General features: G+C 36.4%; 1 protein-coding gene and 1 long non-coding RNA gene across 2 annotated transcripts in view; one reads left to right on the top strand and one right to left on the bottom strand.

The window, feature by feature from the left end:
* Positions 1 to 262: 262 nt before the first annotated feature.
* LOC145977626 (uncharacterized) overlaps positions 263 to 16,839 on the bottom strand; it is a 54,374-nt gene continuing 37,797 nt past the window's right edge. Inside the window, exons 2-3 of the long non-coding RNA XR_014440592.1 lie at positions 1,198 to 1,581; positions 263 to 439 (exon numbers count right to left, since the gene is read on the bottom strand). This is a non-coding gene — a long non-coding RNA (uncharacterized LOC145977626). The remainder of the gene's footprint in view (positions 440 to 1,197; positions 1,582 to 16,839) is intronic.
* Klu (zinc finger protein klumpfuss) overlaps positions 13,700 to 16,839 on the top strand; it is a 70,017-nt gene continuing 66,877 nt past the window's right edge. The window contains exon 1 of the mRNA XM_083109708.1: positions 13,700 to 14,637. The gene's annotated coding sequence lies outside the window, so the exon portion shown is untranslated. The remainder of the gene's footprint in view (positions 14,638 to 16,839) is intronic.

The raw sequence follows: 16,839 nt of genomic DNA, 5'->3' as shown, positions 1-16,839 counted from the left end.
ATTCGGCAGGCGGATCTTGTTCCAACGAGGCACGTGTCAGATCTCAACGTACGCGATAAGGTACTGCGATGGTGTGTTAAACATGACGGTATGAAAAACAAACTCTCTGTATCCCATTATTAATATGAGGAAAAATTATTAGAGTACATAAGTAATGATTTTTGCGTTGTCTTCGATTTTTATACAAGTGTGTTCCTTAAAATTATAAGATTTCTTTTTTCTTTTTTGCATATTTTGTATTTTAATATTCCTACATCGAAATTGAAATAAACAATCAAGTCAACCATTTATTTATCTTATACGTCTCTTGTTCCGCTCGAGAAACTCCGAGAGATGATCTCAATGATGTCATCGACCCCTGGAAAGAGGCGTCCAGGTGTATCTTCCGGGATCTCGGCACGCATGAAAACGCAATCGGACGATGGATATTGATGGAACGCTGGAAAGAGACAAGTCTCTTAGTTTTCCCAACCAAACAGTGAACGGTTTCCCCTCGCATCTTGCGCGATCAAGAGGGAGAGAAAGGGAGAGTGTTCACATATAACGAAGGTGCGCCCTGCGAGAGGCGAAGGAGAAAAAAGAAGGGAATGCAGGCTCTCATAGTTTCTCCGAAATATGCATTCCGGCGAGACGAACGATGCGAATATTCGCACACGTGCGCTCGCTTCCGTTGAAAAAACGTGGGGGGTGGCGGCATGTATACCACGTGGGAGCTTGAAAAATTCCCTCAACAATACTCGTTCTCCCACAAGCCCGATCCAAAGAAATGTCATCGTCCTTCGCGTAACGCGCATTACTTAGACACGTCAGATTCTGACAGTCTTTTACGAGAAGACTTTCACAAGTTGCAAGATTATAATCCCGAACTTTTATGTCTTGATTTAAATTAATAAAAATAGATTTATTTTCCTATCATTCCTCTAATTTTATCAGAAAAAAAATCGATTATAACATTCATCAAGAAATTCCTTATTTTTTATTTATTAAACTTTTGGTTTCCTTAATTATAGATAATGTTTAGAACACAAAATTATGATATTTTTGAAAAAATTAAGATTTGAAATCACATCTCTCTTTTTAGAAGAAAGATCTTGGATTCCCTCTAATATTAAAATTATCTTTGTATTTTTGAAAGCTGTGAGTTTTAATACAAGCATCCATCTTTCATTGATTTTATAGGGGACGTTGTATAGTCACCTGCCAGAATTTTGGCGGGAAAGCTCGACGACCCGGCACCCTCAATGCAGATCGGATCCCTCGCGTGACGTGTCAGCAGTGTATGGGTCGAACATGACGTAAAAGGTTTTTCGATGGTGTTTTGGCGGGAAGCATTAAGGTATTCCGCTTTAGAAGTGCGTCTGCGCAATTCCCACACGAGAAGAGCTGTAGTTCCGAGATTCCCCTCTCCCTCTCGTCATCCCCTCGTTAATAACTCCCTCCGTGACAATAGAGGGATCGCTCCTTCGTGTTCCTCAAGCAGGCGGAAGGAGGGGGATGCTGACTGGATAAAGAGAGCCGGTCACCACCTGGAGGCACCGTGCGCCTCAACGTGGGAGCTGTTTGTTCCCTGATATGTTTTCTCTGTACAAAGGCAAATTTAAAATACATGTGACAATTTTGAAGATTGGAAAGTATATATATTTTTAGATTGGGAAGTTCAACTAGTTTTCTCGAGACTTCCGCTTTTCAAAGTCGGAGTTTAGGATTGCTTATAAAAGCTCCGCATAGATAACAACGTGCTATTCTTTTATAAAAATAATTTACATCAATATGTACAGGCAAACAAATATACTTTAATATTTGATCAGAATATTAATCCAATTTAAAATATAAAAAAGACATATTATAATCAACATTTAAATAATTTATAATCTATGACCGACGAAAAGCACGTAAAAAAGTTCATTTGAAGCACAGAAATGTCACAGAGATATTGGAATTTTGTAACTCGAACGCATCTAGATCGTTCTCAGTACAGTGTAAGGCATATTACGATTGGTATTCGAGCGATTTGCGATGTACGATCGGCGAGGATATCGCGTACCTGTTGCGTCGACAGCTCGGAAGGATCGGTCGTACATTCGTTATACGCGCGGTACATTCGGGATTGCATTGTAGGATCGACGGGCCGAGGTCAGGAGATTCTGAATCATCCCGATCCTTATCGGTCCTGTCGACTCTCCCGAGTTGCACAGCGAAAGGTATCCGAGACAGGTAACTCTCGGTCGCCCGGAGATAAGTCACTGCATGTCTAAGCGCCAGGGCCGATTATCGTCCTCGTCGATCGTGCTCGATTATCTGCAATTCAAAATGCCACCAAGACGACGACGACGACGAGGACGAAGAAGACGACGAGGAGGAGGATGACGACCGCCGCTGTCTTTATGCGGGAGTCGCTCCTGCCTCCGAGCGTCGACTACGCTCGCCATCGGCCATGTTGTTTTGCGTCGCTCGCATTCGCATACGCGTCACGTATAAAGGCGTGCAATTTGTAGTACGACGGATTGAAAGATTTTGCATCGGTGAATCCCGAGTGGCAAACTAGGCCGGCAGTCGTAGAAGAGCAATTGAGAATGTATAAGAGAGCTGTCGTCATTTCTCGCGCAGAACTTGAATACTCGTCCCGTACCCATCTCTCCAACTTGGTATTTTAATTATTGATTGCACTGTACTCTAAAAATGTTTTTATTTTCATCAACTCTTCAGAAATGAAGATTTCATGAAAATTTGAATAAAAAGAAAAAAATAAGAGAGCGACACGATTTTCCAGCAAAAGAGCATCATGAAATTCGTTCCTCGCGGATTGATGTAATAAATTCTGCTTTGCTACACGGAGAAAATTTTATATTAATATGTAATACAATTTTATATCACATTTTACTATTTTTTGTATGATCGGTAGACCATCATAACTTTATAGAATAAATTACAATACAACATAGTAAAATTTTAAACTAACACTTACATAACATGTTTCATTATTTGCCATAGTAAAAATTCGTAGGTGCTAAATTGTAATCTTTATTATGTATTATTGTAAAACATTATAATACTAAACTTCGATAAATGTATTTTTTATTCTTTCTTTTATTACTTTTTTCCGGATCCTTCTTTTTTGCTTTTCTTATTAATTTTACTTATAATTAATAATATTTCATTCATTATTGAACGGACACAATAAATAATATACAATTTTATTTAATCTAATAAAAATTTATTAAAGACAGATTCAAAATGTATCTGTAAGTATTTATAATTGAATCTTATATTTAAGATCTCTTAAATATGATCAAACTATTATATGTGCTGTAAAGCTGTTTTTCCCATACACTTTATTAATTAATTTAACAGCACTCAGAGATATTAATTATAAATAGATGAGATACATTAACAGAAAAATAATAGATAGAAAACCATAAATAAATATGTATATATAATAATATGTAAATATAATAATAAAGATTGCAAATCGACTTATCGAAGAGATACTTACGCTTTTTTTTTCGTTTATCTTCACAGCATTTTCATTCACAACACTTTCTTTTATTCTTCTATAACGAATAAGAAAGACAATAAAATAAACGTTAAACAAAGCTCAACAAAACGCATACGTTATCGAGTTAACGATTGAATGCGACACGCGGTAGCTGCAACTAGAAGTGTACACTGTATGATAAAACAAGCTTCTGCGTGTTTCGGCTTATTCTTGCAGGCGACACCTATCGCTTTCCTCTTCCCTCCGATTTCTTAACAATTAGTACATGATTTTGACGTAACTTTTACTATGGCAACATTGTTTTTTATCACATAAGTAAAGTAATTTTTGTTAAACCGACACTCAAGCCATATTCTAAGGTGGGAAGAGTTAATTTTTACTATGGTATACAGTAAAAATTGACTTTGTATATATTTTTTATTTTTCTTCTCAATACTAACTTTTATCCAGCAAGTTTTGCTTTAAAACATAATAATTTATACTATGAGAAAGTGTAAAAATTACGTTGCTTTCTTGTTTTTAAAATAATGACTATAGCATTTAAGCTTATAAATTCTTGATAGTCCGCAGCTACTACCACATTATAGTAATCTTTGATATAAAATTTTCTCCGTGTATAAATATACCACTTTGGAAGAAACAAATCTGACGATTGATTAATATAATACACAGTATAATATACATAATAATAAGGGTTGTATGCAATATGTAGCCAAAAAAATTTGTTATTCTTGGTCCTAATTTCTTTGACATTAGTCGCATTGTGCCTAAACGGAAGCAAGGCATAATCATACACGTAACGTACAATCAGTCTCGGAACAAGCAGGTCACAATCGCATTGTTACCAAAGCACAACTAGGAGCAACAACAACGGTGGACCTAATTAAAATGCTGGGGCGAATAGCGGAGGGCGGTCGTGGGAAAGGCGTAGAAATAAAGAGCGGCGAGATTTTCGAAAGAGGATATCGAGAAACTCCTTATTTCTCTCCTCGCAGAGGAGATCTAGCCAGTATTTCGGCGCCCTCAGGGTCGCTCGAACCCTTAACCCCTTCGAGACGTGGACGAACGTCTCTAATTTGCATGCGCAATAAACAGTCTTTTCCCTCCTCCCTCCCCCCCACCCCCCACCCCGTCTCTCTCTTCCTTCCTCCTCGCATATGTTTTCGTTCTCCTCGTTTGACCAAGTGAACGACGTGTAAAACGTGACGTCACGTCACGTTACCGCGAGGAACAAGCAACCCCCGACGAAACAGCTGCTCGCAGATTTCTCACGCGTCCAAAAGCCACTGCGAGACAATTGAACTTGATTCCGGTTGGCCTGGGGTGGCTTCCTCGAGGTGTAAGAGACGAGGGCGAAGAAACGAGGGAGAGAGCCAGTCCACCCATATGAGCGCGCACCTTCCGTCACAACCGAGGAACCCGCCCCGATGACGCTTCCGGAAAAATCGATAGACAGGTGGAGCAGATGCAATCAGGATGCCGCTTAGACGATATGAAAATCGCTATTGAAATCGCTTGAGAGAATTACTCAACGATCTATCGATAATACTTCGAAACTGAATGTATTTTATTGTCGGCATTTGCACATTAATTATTAACAAATATTCAGTCAAATAATAAAATTTGTTAAAATAATAAATTCTTTTATATGCAAAAATTATTATTGCTGGTAATAATTTTAATATTATTAATATATTATAGTACAGCTTTAGAAAATAAATATTTTTTTAAAATGCATTGTTAAAAATAAATTATTGAATAATTAAAAAAACAAATTATATTGACAACATTTAACGCAAATTTTATATGATATGAAATTATCAAAAAACAAGAAACTCTGTAGTTATTTTATAATTAAATACTGCGTTATTTCATATAATATACTTTAGAAATCTTGATAAAAATCGTTCTGCAAAGACGAAATCATATGATAGTCGAATAGACTATAGGATCTTCTGGCAAATGTTATACGAATACAATTTCCTTTCGAGGACACGTATACTTGGTCAATTCTGTTAGATCCTGAATCTAGGTCCTCGTCGAAATAGCGCGGTTATCGATGTCGAATTATCTCCAGACGATTCGGCGATTCGACCTCATATTCAGAGCGGAGGTCCTTGCATCCTGATCCCGCTGTTCGACTCGGCTAGATATCCTAAGGTAATATGCATTCGCCGGCCAGTCGAATGAATTATGCAAACTCTCAGGGATCCGATCGGCACAGTCTTTATATGCATCGATCTCTCGTCCTTCTTCTGCCTTATTTTCGTTTCCTTTTTACGTCGCTCCTGCTGACCTAGAACCTACCAGTAATGTTTAAGAAAAAGTATAAGGATATATTCTCGACAAATATATACTTGTATTTTTACTATTATTTATTCGATATAATATTACAGATAAATTTTTTAATTAATTAATCATATATCAGTTTTTTAAATTATTTTATAATATTTTAAATTATTTTAAATAATTTTATAATTTAATTATTACTTGTATAGGATAGTGACAATTATTTTGATATAATTTATCTTTTTAATATAAGTTTAATGGCAAAATTATACATGTATGAAAATTTAAAAAGTATAAAAATAGTAGATTAATATATAAAAAATTGTGTAATAAATTATATGGAATAAAAATGTCATCTTGATATCTAATGCGTAATGGATGAAATAGAAAGTGGCACCTATCGATTGTTTATTATTCGCGATCGCAGCATCCGAAATATGAAATGCGCGCGTGTTGCTAAGCAAATTCAGCTGGATCCAGCAAAGGAAACTGCACTCGACGAACTTACGAATCTAAATTCATTTATTCGATCGCGAACGGATCGACGCAGTCTGGTATCTGTAGCGATGCAAATACTAAACAACGAGGCGTGGGTCTGCTTTTTTTCCTCCCACTTTGCAATGACACTATCAGTAGATCTAAATGTAACTACGCGCGAGAAAGTTTGTATTTATTTATATCCGAAATATATATAATATTTTGAGAAAACTCGTACAAAAAAATAATTGATTTTTTCAAAAAATTAAAAAAATTCTTATATCAATTATAAATCTTTATGATATAAAAAATATAGATAACTAGATAAAAAAATTAAATCAATCCATCTTTAAAACGTTATTATTACATTAAAAAATTTAATAATTAATATTTCTATTATTGCACAAATAAATGCATTTATTTTCTACTTATTTTGTATATTATATTTCTTTGTGCTCATCTCTTTCTCTGCTGAAAGTCGATATATTTCATCGTCAAGACGAGTCATCCTTGTTCTACGTTCACATAGAATTGCAACGCAATATGGCCGGATTGCGACAATGTGGAAACGTTTAATTGATACTGCATTACAACGATATACCATAATGCGATAATTATTCACAATGTCGACAACCATGTTGCCCGCGTGCCCGTTAATCATTTGTCACATCGGTGCACTCGAATCTCGCACGTTCTTATTTGCACTTGGCAAATGACTTATTATCAAAGATCGAAATTAAGATTAAGTAACGGCGAATTTTAATATTTATGTAGATCGCTTTTTGTGCAGCGCGACGATATACGATACACGTCGTTCTATATATATATATTCATAAAATGGTACTTTCAATAAATTAAACATTCTGCATCGTATATCGTAAATATATGTACACGTATCCTTTCTCTCCATTCATTAGTAACATGTATATACTATATAATCGTAATACAAAGTTAAATGAAAACACATAATCCTGTGACAGTACAATCTATCCGTCATCTGTCAAACTTTAGGATCTCTTTATATCAAAAATTTTAGGAAGATATTTTTTTATACGCGATATTAATTATTAAAGTCTAACAATTTTATTCAAATAAAATGTAAAAATTCTTTCCTCGTAAATGTGTCGAAGATATTTACTTAAGATTAAAAAAGTAATTATTACATCAAAGACAGTACAAATAGTCCAGGAAAAATTTGACGAGACAATTTTAAATAATTAAACTGAAAAGAGGTTGGTCGAGAGATCTGCAAATTATAAGAACTTATTTTATACAAGTTTACAAAGAGAAGAAAAAAAGAGAGAGTCCAGTCGCGTCGCGGTCCGTGACATACACGACAGAAGATGAATGCTCTGCGCTTTTGTGAGCGAGCCGCAACTTCTTGGGCGGGACGCGCGTTTCCTCCGTCTCGCTCCGACACCGTGTATGCGTAACTCTTATGATGAATGTCGACATTAACTGAAACAATAATTCAATTAAGACTACCGTTACTTGCGGCTCGCTGGCGTCGCGAGGTCGACAGGTACCTCGCTCATGCGCGCGTGCCTATTGTGTACATTGCGTATAATGTCGATGTCGATCGAACGATATACGATTGAAAGTCATTCATAGTCGATACCCGATTTGACGTCGGCGTTACGAAGCAGAATACAATCGCGATTGTAAGAAACTGTATCATAAGACATGCGGTTATATGTTGGTGTGATTCTCGCGAGAGAAAGAATGTGTGCTACAATTTGTGCTATATCAATAAACAAAATGTGCGAAATCCTCTTACACTTTCATCTAAATTAAAGGTGTATTTTATTTATTGATTCCCAAATATGTGTTTTAAACATATTAAAATAAAATGCTTTATTTTCAGTTTATAATTATAATAAATTTAATGCTTTTTTCATTCATGCTATAATATAATATATTGTAAAATATAATTAAATTCTATAAATCTATCGAATATACGTTGCCACTTAAATGTGAATGCTATTTAAATTCTCTCTACTAATATTGTTTAAAAGAAAATTACTTCAAATTATAATCCTCGTTGCAAGAAGGAGATTCGCATTTATTATTTAGGACATTGATTCGATATGTTCTCAGCGAGTTTGTATACTCTCGGGATTCGTGAATGCGCGAGACTATTGTTTCTACGTTTCATTTGCGGCTGTCGGCTTCCACTCTCGCTCTCAGCGAGATATAACGGCGTAGGAGAGAGAGATGAGGGTCTCCCAACCGAGTATAATTATTAGTCACGCTGTGGTCAGAGAATGTATACCTGGATGTGGCCGCGGCCCGACCGAGACCAGCGTAGATTCCATGTTATTTCCGCTGATTACATTCATTATCGGATTTAAAGTTAGTAGACCCTTAGTTAAGAGTGTCTCGAACTGTGTGTATGTGTCTCGTTGAGCCCGCCGAACCTACGACTTTGACTGGGACTCTTGACGCACGAACACGGTGAAGGAACCAACGAGAACCGTATATTAATTTTATTGAGCCACGATTATTTCGAACTCTGCCGTTCTTTACCGTGTCTCGTATTTCATTATTTCTCGATTCGCCAACGCGCAAAAAATAAACGTCGTTGCTCGGAAACAACTAGGGGGAGGCGAATCAATTAGATCGGATTTCCTATAAAATAAAATGACATCTTTAAGCTTCTAGGCACACAAAATAATCCCAAATTAGTATCCACTTCTGCGTGAAAACCTCTCATCAATAGGATCCATTTTTCTTTTAAAACGCAGGTTTCTCTCTCTTCTTCTTTTCCCTTCTTTTTTTTTATTTTACAACATATATTTCAATATGTAATTATATTTACACGTTTAAGACATTTTATGCATTAAACTTTTTGTTTAATTAATATTCTATTAAAAATAATAAAAATAGATTTATTAAAATTTCTGAAATTTCAAATATTGGTAGTTCAATATATTTTCGTTAACAAAATTCCAAATTAATACAAAATTCTCATTATGTGTATTAAAACGCAAATTTATGATAAGCTTATTACTAATATTATACTCTATCACTATTAAAAAAATTTCTCTTTATGATAAATGTTCGTTAATTATATCATTATTAATCATTGTTTATATACCTCGGTTATATGCATGATTAATAGTTTGATGTCAAAGCTACGAGAGAGACAAGTTTTCAGATATCGCGTGTCACAAATCTTGCAAAATACAAAGTCGCTTATCAGCGGTGGGATTGCTACGCCTACGCAAGATAATGCGAGAATTGCGTACATGTCCCATATAGTATTCTATTCTAAAAATAAGCGCTCTATGGCGATATATATATGATATCGCAAATAAAAAAAAGTTTCAATCAGGTTAAGAGTTATCGCTCGAATTCAAAATATTTTGTCGAGTATCCTCCGATTCTGACGTATCTAATCATTAACTCACATTTATACAGTTGTGAAGAAAAAGAAAAATTAACATTGTTTTTCTCTAACAATAAATAAAAGAATCACACATATCTGATCTATTGCATATTTATAGACAAATTTTTTTTAATAAACTATAACTATAATATTTTTAAAAAACTATAAATATATAACTATAAAACTATAAATTTGTCATAAAATTCAAATTATTTCATCTTAGCTTTAATAATGCTTTCATGCAGCCATTTAACGTTTGTACGCAAGAAAGAGAATTATATGTTTTGCTATATACATATATCTTACAAGATAAGTTTGACCTTCATTTTGCAGATGCATCAAAGCATGAAATGGCTCAATAAAATCCACAGCAAATTCTTCCGCGGAGCAATGAAATCGCCGATCGAACGATGATCATATTGACCCCGATCGATACAATTGCGGCCAATTGTCGATGTTCTCATTCTCGATCAATTGAATTTGCGGTGGGTGCTTGATACAGAAAACAATGCTGACGCGATCAATGAGCGGCGTCCGAGACGCCCACTCCGAGAATTACGCAAACAGTTGATAAATCTGACTTTATCTAGCTTTATTTATGTGTAATCAACATGATTCGTTCAGCGTATTTTTTTAGTCTTTGATTTTATATATCGTCTCGTCTTGTCTCAAGTTAACCATGATAAATGAGTACAAACGCACAAAAACGCTACTCTCGAGATTAACGATTTGAAAAAAATATCGATAAGTATTTTTTACTTTTAAATATATAATCTGGAAGATGCAGATTCATAGAAAGAAATAAGATTAATGAGGATCATTAGTAATAAATATTTAGATCGTCCGTTATCACTGTTTATACAAAATATAATTAATATATTAATTAAATACAATACATAGTTATTTCATGATATTCTGGCTTATTTAATCGAGTTTGCCATTGCAAAACCAGGAAACGCGTAGCATCAATTCAATTACCAAATATAGTAGTGAATATATAATCCAGATTTTCCGATTTTTATTTTAATGATAAATATACTATAATAAATTCTTCACATCTTTTTTGATCGACTGTTTCATAATTAATAGTGTCCAGACGCTTTCCGATTATAAGCAATTGAAAACGCAAAGACAGATCAAAGATGTCTAGATTGTAATTAACAAAATCAAGTTTTTACTATTTATTTAAATGTAAGCTTTATTTTTTCAAAATTTTATATATTTCGCAATTGAATAAATAAAATATTCGATATTGAATTCTAATAAAAAAAATAAAAAATGAGAATAATGTCTATAAGAAAAGATAATTAAAGTTATGAAATTCAAGAAAAATCTATTATTAAAGTTGTAATTAGTTTTAACACCATTAAAGTTTTAATTAATTTTAAACACACAATTAATTATTGCATTTGCAAAGATTTAATTAATCGCGGAGGTAATCAATCGCGTTTAAATTAAAACAACGTTTTGCGTCGCGCGTGAAAAACTGTGACGTTTTAAAATCTACGATCAGCCTAATTATTATCGACGGGCTTTCTGCGTGGGCTTCGAGAGCCGGTCTCGATACGTCTCGTACAAGATGACGGATAAACTCGTGGCTGACTGCACTATCGATACATTAATTAAAACATCGATGCTCCGGCTGTGACTGGCAGCGAACTCACGCCCAGATTTGATCGCTCAAATATAACGTACTTTTATTTCGTCTCCTGTTCTCCTCGCGCTTGACGCATCTTGTTCTTTCTTTGCACTTGTTTCCGTCTTCTCCTACGAGCTCCATCAAGTTTCTCGCATAAATTAATCATTGTCAGGTGTGATTGGCCTGCTCGAAAGTTTAAAGACGACATGTTTCAAATTTAGATTCTCTTTCCTTAGGTTTTCATATCATTTTTTATTTAGGAAATAATTTTCGATATTTCGTTAATATAAAAGTTTTTAAAATATAATGACAATTTTTTATGTGATTAATATTATTTCAAGAAGATATTCTTACAATTATTTTCTAAATTCAAAAATTCAAAAATTCAGAAACATATGATCGTAATCATTTTGAGTTATTGTCATCAAAGAAATTGTTTATAGCATGATGAAAATTTAATCTGGGCAAGTAATTCACGGCAAAATCTAGAGACGTTCTCTATAGACCTCGCCACCAGTTGCTTCGAAATTACATTACCCCATGTGCAGCTATGCTCAGCGTGGGACACGACGGCGAATAAATCTCAACCCCCGGTGGACGTACCGGGGGCGGCAGCGGACTTCCGAGAGGGGCGCATGGTAGTACGCGGTCTACCCTCGGAAAAGGGCGCGTCTCCAAGGGAGGAGTCCAGGCAATGAGGATGCAGCCGAGGAGGCGGTGGAGGAGAAGGGACGAAGGGAGGAATTGCGGGAACGCGGCGTGGGAACCGAGAGGGAGAGAACGTTCGCCACCCTTCGTTGGAAGGGGAACGGCAGGGGGGAAGTGAATTTTGCAACCCGGAGAGATCGTCGACGACGAAAATCGTCGTAGCCGCTTAGTCGTCTCTCGTTCATTGACACGCGTGGGTTTGTTTTTCAATCTCGACGCAAAACGCGTCCGCGAGAGAGCTCGGGTGAAGGGGGAGATAGTTAACATACTTTTAATAATTACATTAATTGACGTAATTTTTAATAAATTAATATCAATTTATTATATATACGAAAAATTTATCGTTCATGTTTTCACCAGTGTGTAAGATTATATAAGAATATCGCGTGTTTTTAACTTTGAAGTAATTCTAAAGATGTAATGAAGAGAGTCATCCTTTTTTTAATACGTTCTTGTTTTAATACGTTTTGATATATTATGAAATGCATGTCGTGTCCCGGGAAAATTGGCAAATTGCTGCTTACATGAAAATTTCCTACGATGGTGGAGGTGATACATCCTACATATGTGAATGAAGAGCGGAACTTTAAAGCGGTGAGTACAATTGCATATAAAAATAGTTTATTAGTCAAACTATTACATCATCGTTATCGGAAAAATTTGATAGCTTCGCTGTAATGAAAGCTGATATTATCCGCATAAGAGTTTTCATCGATGAGATATTCTATCTTTTACTATTTATCACTTCAACATATGTTAACAATAAGTGTAAAAGCGAAATCACTATCCATACATAAAATTATAATAGACATTTCATCATAAATCTCAACCATATAAGAATTTTTTCGCTATTTATTCTATATTTATTAGAGAAATTGTTTTTGAATTGAAAGATCATATTTTATCAAAAATATTAAGCATTTAATTAACAAATTGGAATGATGCAACATCTAATTATTCACATCGGTCAAATATTACCAGTCGCATTGTTATTAATTTATCGGACACGCGACGTCTGTGTAAAGCGGTATCCGTGAGACATTTTAAAAGTAAATTGGAAAGAAGCCAAAAAATGGTTTCGCAAGCTAGGCGAGAAATCGAAGTATCAATTGAAGAAGATGGAAAGGTACATACGGCGCGAATGAGAGGTTGGCCGGCCAGAGAGAATCGTGTGGAAAAAGGGGGAACGCGCAGGATGCTCGATGTAGAGAGAGGAAGGAGAGGGTGCCCCGTAAGAGAGAGAGGGGCCCCGGAGGAACAAGAGGGGACCGTACCCCCACTTTTGTCTGACCCTCTCTCCCCCTACCAAGGCTTGTGTCGCGTGTCCCATCTCCCACTCCTCTCCTATCGATACATACAACACCGTCGCTGTTGCTGCCGCGAATCGGATACATCAGCACATGCGTAAGCATGTGTGTATGTGTGGAGCAAGTAGTTTTGCTGCAGTTGGCGCGTTTATTCCGATGGAAGACACGGCCTGATTGTCGTGCGAGAGAGAGAAGGAGCGAAAGAGGGGGTGGTCTGCGGATGGAGTCGGGGGATGGAGAAGGGTGGTGAGCAGAGAAGGGGACAGGCCGTGCGTGTCGGAGATGCACGCGCGCGCGACGGTGTGTTGGCGGCCACGCGTGTGGTGGAGAGAGAGATCTCTCTGAGGAGAGAAGAGACGAAGAGGAGAGAGGTGACTTCTCCTCAGGGGCCTTAGTCGCCGACTGTCCGCTACTACGCACGGTGTTACACCATCATCGTCATCGCGTTTGGCTCTCTCTCTCTCTCTCTCTCTCCTTCGCTCTCCCACTCCACCCTCGCTCTTTCTCTCTCTCTTGTTTGTCGCGGCGCGTATATCTTTGATCTCAGTCATTTTCGTGCATCCCACGTCAAGAGCGACGTGTCTTGTTCAGAATCCTTGGAGAGACTTGGAAAAATTCGACACAATTGGATCGGTCACATCTTCAGAAGGAGAATCATCAAAGAGGAAGAGAGGTTTCCGACCAAAAGCTTTCATGATGGAAGAGCATCATATATAAGAGCGTAATCTTTAGACAGAACTCTCCCTGATAGCCTAGGATGTCGAGAAGTTTCGTAATCACGATTTGATCTTCAACACAGACAATATTGGACAGACGGTTGTAATTCGAAATTTCGTGGAATTCGTCTATTTACGGAATAGTCATCTCCATGATAAATTCACGACGACCGTGAACATGCCGAGAGGAGTATAAACAAGATCATTAGCACTAGATTCCCAGATGTATCTTCGAATATGCGTCTTTTGCACACTATGAGGACGCTTAAACATTGTCGAAAACATCTCTGTACGTTTCTCTCCTCTCCTACGAACTGTGAATATGACTGTGGTTCAAATTTATGGGTGATTTAAGAAAGACAGGTCGAAGGCTCGATGACAAAGGAAATCAATCAATTCCTGATAATAGCACTTTTGTTTCCTTCATCAAAGGAAACGAAGTTGGCTTGTTTGAAAGGTGAGATTCGAAAAGTGTAAAAATGCATGATATGAATCCTAAGTGAAGTGGAGACTACAGGGTGCTGACTGAAGTGTATTGGCATCGAAAAGTGCTCTCCATCATCGCCATCATTGAACGACCGTCGACAAACGGATTCACGCTGCCATCTGCACAAGAGGTGAGAGATCGTCGTGATAATACTCTTCCTTGTGAGAACTTTTTCGGATCAACCTGGTCTTTATTAATTTTAATTTCGATTTGGTTTATAATTAATGATAAATAAAGAGCCGCAAAAGAATTTAAAAAAAATTGCAAGTCATTAATTAAATATTTACATTAGGCATATTCGATTGAAACATGGATTAAAGTCATTGTTTCAGCCATAAAAGGTTTAATTTAGTTTTCATTTGAATGTATCTAATATATTAACAAATTTCGATATTAAATATATTCTAATTAAATTTTAATTAAATTAAATATATTTTAATTAAAAATTAAGATCGGATATTCATATATTCATTACTAAAAAGATCCTGAAGTATTAATTAAAATGTATTTAATATCGAAATTTATTAACAATATATCAGATATGTTCAAATGAAACGTAAATTAAGCCTTTTATAGAATAGAATAGATACATGGAAAGTTTCAAAGTAACTGAAAAATTAGTGATAGAAAAATCGAAATCCACTTCAGCTAATTGAAAGACGTATTAATATTATCGATCTAATCACGAGTTTGTTCCTTATATGTGTATGTGTTGTAATTACTTTGGAATTAGTCATTTACTATTCGATATCTTTTTCGACTTTCATTATACATTAGTAGAAAAGAATAATGAATTTCTGTTAACATTACGAGGCACTTGTGCGTCATCCTTGTCGCCAGAGATTATCGGCCGGAGATACCACAAAAGTTTACCTACTAATTGCTCCGACGAATTGAGACGACGGGGGTGGGGTGCAGCAACCAAATCATTAAAGAGAAAACGGTCGTTTGTCTTATCGCGAGACATTGATATCGGGCGTTTTATATCTCTTACCTACATCACAAAATTACATTTATTAATCTTTTTTCCCCGTCACATTTTAACAATAATTAAATCGCTGCCTCGTTCACCATTTTGCCTCGCATATGTCAGGTGGACACGTCAGTCCCAGCCCAGCAACAATCAAGCCCGACGTAAAGCTGTCGGGAGGAAATGATAAGCATCTCCTGGGTGAAACGCGCATTTGGAATAAATCTTCGAATGATATCGTTTACGGGGAGAGAATTTGTACCGAGATGGAGAGAAAAAGAGAGACAAGTACATGTATATTGGCGCTCGCTCGTTCGCGCGTTTAACGAGCGCCAATAAAAATATCTAATAAGCTACCGCGCCACAATAATTAATTCCGGCAATAGCATTAATCGTTGCCATCCTGGCGGCAATTATTTTTAAATGTACGCCGTTACGCGTTTCATCGTAAAACTCGTATACTGCCGGCGCTTTTTTTCTACCCGACATCCCGTAGCGGCGTAAAACGGACAGTTCTCTCGAAAAGCGAGGCGCGCATATAAACAGGGCCTTTCTTCAGGGTATTCGAGCCCAGGATAAAATATTACTTGACACGCGCTAGTTAAGAAAAATTTAAATTTTAAATTTAATTAAGAAAATTATTGTATTACATATATATATTGGATTATGTTATTTAAATTTGATATAAAAGAAGAGATGCGTCCGAGATTTATTGTCGATATTGATTTTCTATCTTAATCATCATTCATGAAAAATCTCTGAAAGGCTTTTAGGGATGTTTAGGACACGTGGTTTGTCCAATCGTAAGCGGAAGAGATGGACATCGCTTGTAAACGCGAGCATCCGCGAGAAGCCCCTTGATATTTCGCTGCGAGACTTTCCGCCATGAATTATCGCCGAGAACCGTATAAATCACGCATGCGAGCATGCGGAATAGAAGTGAGAGATGTACATTACATACGGATACACGTCATGTAACACAGACACGCTGTCGTACAATAGCAATAGCGCGGTGTTATAACACACTACGTGCGATTCGGTACTTACGTAATTCGCGTATGTTATAGGTAGTAACGCAGGTAGCCGACATGCAATCCGCTCATTCTTTCGCGGTAGAAATTGATTGCATCTGATACAAGCAGTAGCCCGTAAAAGCACGTCAGTACAAATAGCTCTGGGAGAAGGAAAATAGACCATTCCTTCGCTTTGCAATGCGCGGAAATCACCTTTTAACCTGCTTCTCCTTCTTTCTCTCTCTCTTTCTCGTGTAATATATCTTTTACATAGACACTTGTATCTCTAAATCGCCCTAATATGAACGGGATTGAAGGAAACGGGATTATTTTTATATTCTGTTTTATT

Source organism: Camponotus vicinus, unplaced genomic scaffold (assembly GCF_025532165.1).
Source record: "Camponotus vicinus isolate PSW18456_S1 unplaced genomic scaffold, iyCamVici1.0 SCAF_1, whole genome shotgun sequence".
In the NCBI taxonomy this organism is placed as follows: Eukaryota; Metazoa; Arthropoda; class Insecta; order Hymenoptera; family Formicidae; genus Camponotus; species Camponotus vicinus.
Note: the sequence above shows the minus strand (reverse complement) of the source record. Positions and strands in the feature narration are given on the sequence as shown.